Here is an 11466-nt window from a genome sequence, read left to right on the forward strand (position 1 = left end):
AGAAGCTAAGGCCTTCCAGAGAGACTACCTGCTATTCTCTACCCACGGGGAAGCAGTACAGCCAGAAGCCTCCCCCGTTCCATCGCTAGGCTCTCTCTCAGGCCCCTCATACTTGTGATGTGTCTCAGGGGTAGGATGAAGAGATTCCTCTGAACGAACACATACAGAGAGGCCGTAGATGCTGAGGAAGGGCGCCTTGCCTACTGATATCCTAGCGTAAGTGGAAAAGAGGTACCTGCCTGCTGTCCCAGTGTGTCGAAGGTGTTCACGTCAGGGGTTGCCTACTGTGAAGTTACTCCCTGGGTGCCCTCGATTTCGTGGCCAAAGACGCAAGGGGCCGTTGTCTGTCCGTGGGTAAAATGGAGGGCTCTGCGGAACTGGCCGGTTAGGCCGGACCTCTCCTCTTGGCTCAGTGTCTGTGACCCGTCCCCGTCAGAAGTTCCGGCCAGCCTTCCGGTGGCTGTCTCCACGGTGATTGGGAAAGAAGCCTTAGGCCCCGCACTCAGCCTTCACCTGGCCTACCTGGCCTCTTTCCCCTCATCTAGACCGCCGTGTGGATGAAAGAAAGGATGTCGGCCAGTGAGCACGTGTCCTCATTGCCTTGGAAGGATTAGGCTCCCTGCCTGGGCAGAAGGCAGCCAAGGTCAGCCTGAGCCTAGACACCTAGTGACCTGTGACACTGCAGCCAGTGATAGATGTTGATTTCCACGCTCAGGTATCCGCAGGTGGCGGATTCAGTGTGGTGGGAAGAGAAGTGGAACTAGAGATGACACACTCACGAGGGCGCGGGCCAAAGGTCAGGGAAAATAGCTGAGGTGGTGGAGCTCTAGCGGAGCCAGTCTAGGGCCCAGGCCTCCCTGCTGTACGAGGCAAAGAGGTGATCCATATGCCGCCGTCCGTAGACTCTGGACGACTGGGGCCCCGGATGCCCGGATTTCGGCCTCGTCTGCCGAGAAGTGACGCACATGCAGTGTGCCACCGGAGGCTGTGGAGCAGCAGAAGGCAAAATCTTGAAAATGGGGTCTTCGGTTGACTTGGCCTGTGCTCTCCTTTGGCTGAGTGACGTCGTGTGTTTCCTAGCAGGTGAAGGCATTCGTGGAGAGAGGCGGTTTCCATGCGTGCAGGCAAAGTGTGCGCTGAGATGATGAGTTGCTGGAGACCAGGGTGGACTCTTCAGACCCAGAATAGGCCTCTGGCAGGTATGTGTCAATGTTTTCTGCCCATGGCACTCACCCGGGTATTTGCATAGAATGTTACCAGCGGAATTAGTAGTCTCCGGAGAGGCTGCCACATGTCAGCAAGCTTCACCTGGCCAGGTCCGCCCGTGATGTAGCTCCCCAATCAATCCCTACTCTCTAGACCTTCCAGATAGACTACCAGAACTTCTCTGCCCATGGGCAACCAGTAGAGCCAGAGGCCTTCCCCCTTTGCTCTTTTGTCTCTGGGCACTCTGTCAGGCACTCCAAGCTGTGAAGTGACTCAGGGGGAGAAGGAAAGAGATTTCAGAGAATGAACACATCCAGAGAGAGAGAGAGAGAGAGAGAGAGAGGCGAGAGCTGCTGAGTGGGGATGCCTTGCGTACTGATATCCTCAGGAAAGTGGGAAAGAGGTACCTGGCCTCCTCTGCCACTGCCCTGAAGCAGTCCGCACCAGGGGCTCCCTTGTGCCTGCGTAGCCTTTCCCAGGGTGTGCTCCAACCCTGTGGCCACTAGGTGTCATAGGTCACAATGGAGGGCCCTGTGTCATCTGCCTGGCGGGCGTGATGTCTGCCATTGGCTGAGTCTCGTCACCAGGCCCATCCTAAGCTCCGCCCACTCTTGCGGTGGGGGGACTTTCTCCATGGTGATGGCAAAGAAGCCTTAGCCCCGCCCACCCGGCCCTGACTTCCCCCACCTGGCCTGCTGACCCTCACGCAGACCTCTGTGTTGATAAAAATGAATGTCCGCCAGTGCCCAGGTGTCAGCATGTGGGATGCAGGATTCGGGACCTTGCCTAGGGCAGAAGGCAGCCTAGGTCAGCGGGTACCTGGAAGTCTAGTGACTTGTGACGCTGCTGCCAGTGACAAATGGTGACTCCCACACTCACATATCCCCCGGTGGCAGAATGATAGTGATGGGTGGAGAAACATCGCTCCGGAGCACACGTTCAATGGGGCACCAGCCAAAGCAAAGGCCAGGGCCGGTAGTGGACGTCGTGGAGCTGAATGGCGAGCCAGCGAAGGGCCCAAGGATCCCTCCTGTGTGTGGCAAACAGGTCATCCGTGTCCCCACGTCCATAAAGCATTGGACTGCTGGGGCCCAGGCTGCCAGGATTTCGGCCTCGCCTCCGGAGCCCGGCCACATACGCAGCCTCGCACCGGAGGCGGGGACATGTAGAGAGCAAAAATGTGGAAAATGGCAGTGTTGCCTCGATTTCCCTGGCATCGGCCTTTTTGAGCGGCTTGCTTTTTTTCCTGGTAGGCCAGGGCCCTGACGGAGAAAGGCAGGATTATGTGTGCAGGAAAGGTGTGTGCTGAGAGGGTGACGACGTTGAGACCGTGTTGGGATCTTTAGTCCCAGGAAAGGCCCCTGGCGGGTGTGGGTCAATGTTCTCTACCCATCCCACTTGGCGGGGGGAGGTTTTCACCATACAAAGCAGCAGCGGAATTATTCGTCGCCGGAGAGGTTGCATCTGCCCACAAGCCCCACCTGGCCAGGGTCCGCCCCTACTGTACTGCGCATGTCAATCAACAGAAGCTAAGGCCTTCCAGAGAGACTACCTGCTATTCTCTACCCACGGGGAAGCAGTACAGCCAGAAGCCTCCCCCGTTCCATCGCTAGGCTCTCTCTCAGGCCCCTCATACTTGTGATGTGTCTCAGGGGTAGGATGAAGAGATTCCTCTGAACGAACACATACAGAGAGGCCGTAGATGCTGAGGAAGGGCGCCTTGCCTACTGATATCCTAGCGTAAGTGGAAAAGAGGTACCTGCCTGCTGTCCCAGTGTGTCGAAGGTGTTCACGTCAGGGGTTGCCTACTGTGAAGTTACTCCCTGGGTGCCCTCGATTTCGTGGCCAAAGACGCAAGGGGCCGTTGTCTGTCCGTGGGTAAAATGGAGGGCTCTGCGGAACTGGCCGGTTAGGCCGGACCTCTCCTCTTGGCTCAGTGTCTGTGACCCGTCCCCGTCAGAAGTTCCGGCCAGCCTTCCGGTGGCTGTCTCCACGGTGATTGGGAAAGAAGCCTTAGGCCCCGCACTCAGCCTTCACCTGGCCTACCTGGCCTCTTTCCCCTCATCTAGACCGCCGTGTGGATGAAAGAAAGGATGTCGGCCAGTGAGCACGTGTCCTCATTGCCTTGGAAGGATTAGGCTCCCTGCCTGGGCAGAAGGCAGCCAAGGTCAGCCTGAGCCTAGACACCTAGTGACCTGTGACACTGCAGCCAGTGATAGATGTTGATTTCCACGCTCAGGTATCCGCAGGTGGCGGATTCAGTGTGGTGGGAAGAGAAGTGGAACTAGAGATGACACACTCACGAGGGCGCGGGCCAAAGGTCAGGGAAAATAGCTGAGGTGGTGGAGCTCTAGCGGAGCCAGTCTAGGGCCCAGGCCTCCCTGCTGTACGAGGCAAAGAGGTGATCCATATGCCGCCGTCCGTAGACTCTGGACGACTGGGGCCCCGGATGCCCGGATTTCGGCCTCGTCTGCCGAGAAGTGACGCACATGCAGTGTGCCACCGGAGGCTGTGGAGCAGCAGAAGGCAAAATCTTGAAAATGGGGTCTTCGGTTGACTTGGCCTGTGCTCTCCTTTGGCTGAGTGACGTCGTGTGTTTCCTAGCAGGTGAAGGCATTCGTGGAGAGAGGCGGTTTCCATGCGTGCAGGCAAAGTGTGCGCTGAGATGATGAGTTGCTGGAGACCAGGGTGGACTCTTCAGACCCAGAATAGGCCTCTGGCAGGTATGTGTCAATGTTTTCTGCCCATGGCACTCACCCGGGTATTTGCATAGAATGTTACCAGCGGAATTAGTAGTCTCCGGAGAGGCTGCCACATGTCAGCAAGCTTCACCTGGCCAGGTCCGCCCGTGATGTAGCTCCCCAATCAATCCCTACTCTCTAGACCTTCCAGATAGACTACCAGAACTTCTCTGCCCATGGGCAACCAGTAGAGCCAGAGGCCTTCCCCCTTTGCTCTTTTGTCTCTGGGCACTCTGTCAGGCACTCCAAGCTGTGAAGTGACTCAGGGGGAGAAGGAAAGAGATTTCAGAGAATGAACACATCCAGAGAGAGAGAGAGAGAGAGAGAGAGAGGCGAGAGCTGCTGAGTGGGGATGCCTTGCGTACTGATATCCTCAGGAAAGTGGGAAAGAGGTACCTGGCCTCCTCTGCCACTGCCCTGAAGCAGTCCGCACCAGGGGCTCCCTTGTGTCTGCGTAGCCTTTCCCAGGGTGTGCTCCAACCCTGTGGCCACTAGGTGTCATAGGTCACAATGGAGGGCCCTGTGTCATCTGCCTGGCGGGCGTGATGTCTGCCATTGGCTGAGTCTCGTCACCAGGCCCATCCTAAGCTCCGCCCACTCTTGCGGTGGGGGGACTTTCTCCATGGTGATGGCAAAGAAGCCTTAGCCCCGCCCACCCGGCCCTGACTTCCCCCACCTGGCCTGCTGACCCTCACGCAGACCTCTGTGTTGATAAAAATGAATGTCCGCCAGTGCCCAGGTGTCAGCATGTGGGATGCAGGATTCGGGACCTTGCCTAGGGCAGAAGGCAGCCTAGGTCAGCGGGTACCTGGAAGTCTAGCGACTTGTGACGCTGCTGCCAGTGACAAATGGTGACTCCCACACTCACATATCCCCCGGTGGCAGAATGATAGTGATGGGTGGAGAAACATCGCTCCGGAGCACACGTTCAATGGGGCACCAGCCAAAGCAAAGGCCAGGGCCGGTAGTGGACGTCGTGGAGCTGAATGGCGAGCCAGCGAAGGGCCCAAGGATCCCTCCTGTGTGTGGCAAACAGGTCATCCGTGTCCCCACGTCCATAAAGCATTGGACTGCTGGGGCCCAGGCTGCCAGGATTTCGGCCTCGCCTCCGGAGCCCGGCCACATACGCAGCCTCGCACCGGAGGCGGGGACATGTAGAGAGCAAAAATGTGGAAAATGGCAGTGTTGCCTCGATTTCCCTGGCATCGGCCTTTTTGAGCGGCTTGCTTTTTTTCCTGGTAGGCCAGGGCCCTGACGGAGAAAGGCAGGATTATGTGTGCAGGAAAGGTGTGTGCTGAGAGGGTGACGACGTTGAGACCGTGTTGGGATCTTTAGTCCCAGGAAAGGCCCCTGGCGGGTGTGGGTCAATGTTCTCTACCCATCCCACTTGGCGGGGGGAGGTTTTCACCATACAAAGCAGCAGCGGAATTATTCGTCGCCGGAGAGGTTGCATCTGCCCACAAGCCCCACCTGGCCAGGGTCCGCCCCTACTGTACTGCGCATGTCAATCAACAGAAGCTAAGGCCTTCCAGAGAGACTACCTGCTATTCTCTACCCACGGGGAAGCAGTACAGCCAGAAGCCTCCCCCGTTCCATCGCTAGGCTCTCTCTCAGGCCCCTCATACTTGTGATGTGTCTCAGGGGTAGGATGAAGAGATTCCTCTGAACGAACACATACAGAGAGGCCGTAGATGCTGAGGAAGGGCGCCTTGCCTACTGATATCCTAGCGTAAGTGGAAAAGAGGTACCTGCCTGCTGTCCCAGTGTGTCGAAGGTGTTCACGTCAGGGGTTGCCTACTGTGAAGTTACTCCCTGGGTGCCCTCGATTTCGTGGCCAAAGACGCAAGGGGCCGTTGTCTGTCCGTGGGTAAAATGGAGGGCTCTGCGGAACTGGCCGGTTAGGCCGGACCTCTCCTCTTGGCTCAGTGTCTGTGACCCGTCCCCGTCAGAAGTTCCGGCCAGCCTTCCGGTGGCTGTCTCCACGGTGATTGGGAAAGAAGCCTTAGGCCCCGCACTCAGCCTTCACCTGGCCTACCTGGCCTCTTTCCCCTCATCTAGACCGCCGTGTGGATGAAAGAAAGGATGTCGGCCAGTGAGCACGTGTCCTCATTGCCTTGGAAGGATTAGGCTCCCTGCCTGGGCAGAAGGCAGCCAAGGTCAGCCTGAGCCTAGACACCTAGTGACCTGTGACACTGCAGCCAGTGATAGATGTTGATTTCCACGCTCAGGTATCCGCAGGTGGCGGATTCAGTGTGGTGGGAAGAGAAGTGGAACTAGAGATGACACACTCACGAGGGCGCGGGCCAAAGGTCAGGGAAAATAGCTGAGGTGGTGGAGCTCTAGCGGAGCCAGTCTAGGGCCCAGGCCTCCCTGCTGTACGAGGCAAAGAGGTGATCCATATGCCGCCGTCCGTAGACTCTGGACGACTGGGGCCCCGGATGCCCGGATTTCGGCCTCGTCTGCCGAGAAGTGACGCACATGCAGTGTGCCACCGGAGGCTGTGGAGCAGCAGAAGGCAAAATCTTGAAAATGGGGTCTTCGGTTGACTTGGCCTGTGCTCTCCTTTGGCTGAGTGACGTCGTGTGTTTCCTAGCAGGTGAAGGCATTCGTGGAGAGAGGCGGTTTCCATGCGTGCAGGCAAAGTGTGCGCTGAGATGATGAGTTGCTGGAGACCAGGGTGGACTCTTCAGACCCAGAATAGGCCTCTGGCAGGTATGTGTCAATGTTTTCTGCCCATGGCACTCACCCGGGTATTTGCATAGAATGTTACCAGCGGAATTAGTAGTCTCCGGAGAGGCTGCCACATGTCAGCAAGCTTCACCTGGCCAGGTCCGCCCGTGATGTAGCTCCCCAATCAATCCCTACTCTCTAGACCTTCCAGATAGACTACCAGAACTTCTCTGCCCATGGGCAACCAGTAGAGCCAGAGGCCTTCCCCCTTTGCTCTTTTGTCTCTGGGCACTCTGTCAGGCACTCCAAGCTGTGAAGTGACTCAGGGGGAGAAGGAAAGAGATTTCAGAGAATGAACACATCCAGAGAGAGAGAGAGAGAGAGAGAGAGAGGCGAGAGCTGCTGAGTGGGGATGCCTTGCGTACTGATATCCTCAGGAAAGTGGGAAAGAGGTACCTGGCCTCCTCTGCCACTGCCCTGAAGCAGTCCGCACCAGGGGCTCCCTTGTGCCTGCGTAGCCTTTCCCAGGGTGTGCTCCAACCCTGTGGCCACTAGGTGTCATAGGTCACAATGGAGGGCCCTGTGTCATCTGCCTGGCGGGCGTGATGTCTGCCATTGGCTGAGTCTCGTCACCAGGCCCATCCTAAGCTCCGCCCACTCTTGCGGTGGGGGGACTTTCTCCATGGTGATGGCAAAGAAGCCTTAGCCCCGCCCACCCGGCCCTGACTTCCCCCACCTGGCCTGCTGACCCTCACGCAGACCTCTGTGTTGATAAAAATGAATGTCCGCCAGTGCCCAGGTGTCAGCATGTGGGATGCAGGATTCGGGACCTTGCCTAGGGCAGAAGGCAGCCTAGGTCAGCGGGTACCTGGAAGTCTAGTGACTTGTGACGCTGCTGCCAGTGACAAATGGTGACTCCCACACTCACATATCCCCCGGTGGCAGAATGATAGTGATGGGTGGAGAAACATCGCTCCGGAGCACACGTTCAATGGGGCACCAGCCAAAGCAAAGGCCAGGGCCGGTAGTGGACGTCGTGGAGCTGAATGGCGAGCCAGCGAAGGGCCCAAGGATCCCTCCTGTGTGTGGCAAACAGGTCATCCGTGTCCCCACGTCCATAAAGCATTGGACTGCTGGGGCCCAGGCTGCCAGGATTTCGGCCTCGCCTCCGGAGCCCGGCCACATACGCAGCCTCGCACCGGAGGCGGGGACATGTAGAGAGCAAAAATGTGGAAAATGGCAGTGTTGCCTCGATTTCCCTGGCATCGGCCTTTTTGAGCGGCTTGCTTTTTTTCCTGGTAGGCCAGGGCCCTGACGGAGAAAGGCAGGATTATGTGTGCAGGAAAGGTGTGTGCTGAGAGGGTGACGACGTTGAGACCGTGTTGGGATCTTTAGTCCCAGGAAAGGCCCCTGGCGGGTGTGGGTCAATGTTCTCTACCCATCCCACTTGGCGGGGGGAGGTTTTCACCATACAAAGCAGCAGCGGAATTATTCGTCGCCGGAGAGGTTGCATCTGCCCACAAGCCCCACCTGGCCAGGGTCCGCCCCTACTGTACTGCGCATGTCAATCAACAGAAGCTAAGGCCTTCCAGAGAGACTACCTGCTATTCTCTACCCACGGGGAAGCAGTACAGCCAGAAGCCTCCCCCGTTCCATCGCTAGGCTCTCTCTCAGGCCCCTCATACTTGTGATGTGTCTCAGGGGTAGGATGAAGAGATTCCTCTGAACGAACACATACAGAGAGGCCGTAGATGCTGAGGAAGGGCGCCTTGCCTACTGATATCCTAGCGTAAGTGGAAAAGAGGTACCTGCCTGCTGTCCCAGTGTGTCGAAGGTGTTCACGTCAGGGGTTGCCTACTGTGAAGTTACTCCCTGGGTGCCCTCGATTTCGTGGCCAAAGACGCAAGGGGCCGTTGTCTGTCCGTGGGTAAAATGGAGGGCTCTGCGGAACTGGCCGGTTAGGCCGGACCTCTCCTCTTGGCTCAGTGTCTGTGACCCGTCCCCGTCAGAAGTTCCGGCCAGCCTTCCGGTGGCTGTCTCCACGGTGATTGGGAAAGAAGCCTTAGGCCCCGCACTCAGCCTTCACCTGGCCTACCTGGCCTCTTTCCCCTCATCTAGACCGCCGTGTGGATGAAAGAAAGGATGTCGGCCAGTGACCACGTGTCCTCATTGCCTTGGAAGGATTAGGCTCCCTGCCTGGGCAGAAGGCAGCCATCGTCAGCCTGAGCCTAGACACCTAGTGACCTGTGACACTGCACGAAGTGACCGACGTTTATTCTCACGCTCAGGTATCCGCAGGTGGCGGATTCAGAGTGGTCGGAGAAGAAGTGTGAGTAGAGATTACACACTCACGAGGGCACGGGCAAAAGGTCACGGAAAATAGCTGAGGTGGTGGAGCTCTAGCGGAGCCAGTCTAGGGCTCAGGCCTCCCTCCTGTACGTGGCAAAGAGGTAATCCGTATGCCGCCATGCGCAGGCTCTGGACTGCTGGGGCCCTGGATGCCCGGATTTTGGCCTTGTCCCCGGAGAAGTGACACAGGTGCACTGTGCCAGCGGAGGCTGTGGCCCATCAGAGGGCAAAATCTTGAAAACTGGGGCTTCGGTTGCCTTTGCCTGTGCTCTCCTTTGGCTGAGTGACACTGTGTGTTTCCTAGCAGGAGAAGGCATTCGTGGAGAGAGGCGGATTCCACGTGTGCAGGCAAAGTGTGTGCTGAGATGATGAGTCGCTGGAGACCAGGGTGGCCTCTTCAGACCCAGGATAGGCCTCTGGCAGGTATGTGTCAATGTTTTCTGCCCATGGCACTCACCCGGGTATTTGCATACAATGTATGAGCGGAATTAGTAGTCTCCGGAGAGGCTGCCCCATGTCAGGAAGCTTCACCTGGCCAGGATCAGCCCCGTGATGCAGGTCCCCAATCAATGGCTACTCTCTAGACCTTCCAGATAGACTAGCAGATCTTCTCTACCCATGGGCAACCAGTAGAGCCAGAGGTCTTCCCCCTTCGCTCTTTCATCTCTAGACCCTCTGTCAGGCACTCCAATGTGTCAAGTGACAAGGGGGAGAAGGAAGAGATTTCAGAGAACGAACACATACACAGAGGCAAGAGATGCTGAGTGGGGATGCCTTGGGTACTGCTATGCTTAGGAAAGTGGGAAAGAGGTACCTGGCCTGCTCTGCCAATTTCGTGAAGCAGTCCGCACCAGGGGCTCCCTTGTGCCTGCGTGTAGCCTTTCCCAGGGTGTCCTCAAATCCTGTGGCCTCTAGGTGTTATAGGTCACAATGGAGGGCCCTGTGTCAATTGCCTTGCGGGCCAGAACTCTGCCATTGGCTGAGTCTTGTCACCAGGTGCATCATAAGCTCCGCCCATCTTCCGCTGGGGGGTCTGTCTCCGTGGTGATGGCAAAGAAGCCTTAGCCCCACCCACCTGGCCTTCACTTCAGCTACCTGGTCCGCTGACCCTCACTCAGACCTCAGTGTTGATAAAAAGGAATGTTCCCCAGTGCCCAGGTGTCAACATCTGGGGTATAGGATTCGGGACCTTGCCTGGGGCAGAAGGCAGCCTAGGTCAGCTGGTACCTGGAAGTCTAGTGACTTGTGACAGTGCTGCCAGTGACAAATGGTGACTCCCACACTCAAATATCCCCCGGTGGCAGAATGATAGTGATGGGTGGAGAAACATCGCTCTGGAGCACACGTTCAATGGGGCACCAGCCAAAGCAAAGGCCAGGGCCGGTAGTGGACGTCGTGGAGCTGAATGGCGAGCCAGTGAAGGGCCCAAGGATCCCTCCTGTATGCGGCAGACAGGTCATCCGTGTCCCCACGTCCATAAACCATTGGACTGCTGGGGCCCTGACTGCCAAGACATCGGCCTTGCCTTCGGAGCCTGGCAGCATACGTGGCCTTGCCCCGGAGGCGGGGACATGTAGACAGCAAACATTTGGAAAATGGCAGTGTTTCCTCGATTTCCCTGGCATCGGCCTTTTTGAGCGGCTTGCTTTTTTTTCTGGTAGGATAAGGCCCTGATGGAGAAAGGCAGCATTATGTGTGCAGGAAAGGTGTGTCCTGAGAGGATGACGACGTTGAGACCATGTTGGGATCTTCAGTCCCAGGAGAGGCCCCTGGCAGGTGTGGGTCAATGTTCTCTACCCGTCCCACCTGGCGGGGGGAGGTCTTCACCACAGAAAGCAGCAGTGGAATTATTCATCGCCGGAGAGGTTGCATCTGCCCACAAGCTCCACCTGGCCAGGGTCCGCACCTACTGTATTGCCCATGTCAAGCAACAGAAGGAACAGAAACTAAGACCTTCCAGAGAGACTACCTGGTTTTCTCCAGCTTTTTCTGAAAGGCAACTTTAAAGAAGTTTGTGAGCTGTTTCTAGATACCCTGCCTGCCGCATTGCTCTGGCGAATGGCTTTGTGTTTGCACCCTGACCTATTTCTTGTTGCTTTGTTTGCAGATTTGTGGTCCCCTCTGTTCTTTGTCTTACAAAGTCTCTGGGTTCCACACTCATCCTCCTATTACCTTTCTTATAATATAGTGTATTTCTTTTTTACTTGCTTTTCCTCTACGCACACCAGTCTCAAACAGGCACCCTCTAATCTCAGGCCTTTGCTCACTTGTCTTACTCCCCCGAGAGATTCAACCCTATAAATCTTTATGGGAATGTGGATGAAGGTCTCTGCTTCTGTAACTTCTTCATGCTAGACTGGGCCATTGTTTTTCCTAACGGAGCAGAAGTCTTTCACTACCTGATCTAAGTTACTATCCGTACCCCAACTTAGGGAATCAGTTGGTAGCCTTGCATGATTAGGAGCTTGGCCCGACTAAAATTTTAAACAGGCAGGGGCCG

General features: G+C 56.7%; 1 long non-coding RNA gene across 1 annotated transcript; it reads left to right on the forward strand.

The window, feature by feature from the left end:
* The first annotated feature begins 1084 nt into the window (after nt 1–1084).
* On the forward strand, nt 1085–6939 carry LOC126064869 (uncharacterized). Its single transcript, XR_007514654.1, has 3 exons — nt 1085–1199; nt 3811–3929; nt 6541–6939. It is a non-coding gene; the product is annotated as an uncharacterized LOC126064869 (long non-coding RNA).
* Nucleotides 6940–11466: the final 4527 nt, after the last annotated feature.

Source organism: Elephas maximus, chromosome 21, assembly GCF_024166365.1.
Source record: "Elephas maximus indicus isolate mEleMax1 chromosome 21, mEleMax1 primary haplotype, whole genome shotgun sequence".
In the NCBI taxonomy this organism is placed as follows: domain Eukaryota; kingdom Metazoa; phylum Chordata; class Mammalia; order Proboscidea; family Elephantidae; genus Elephas; species Elephas maximus.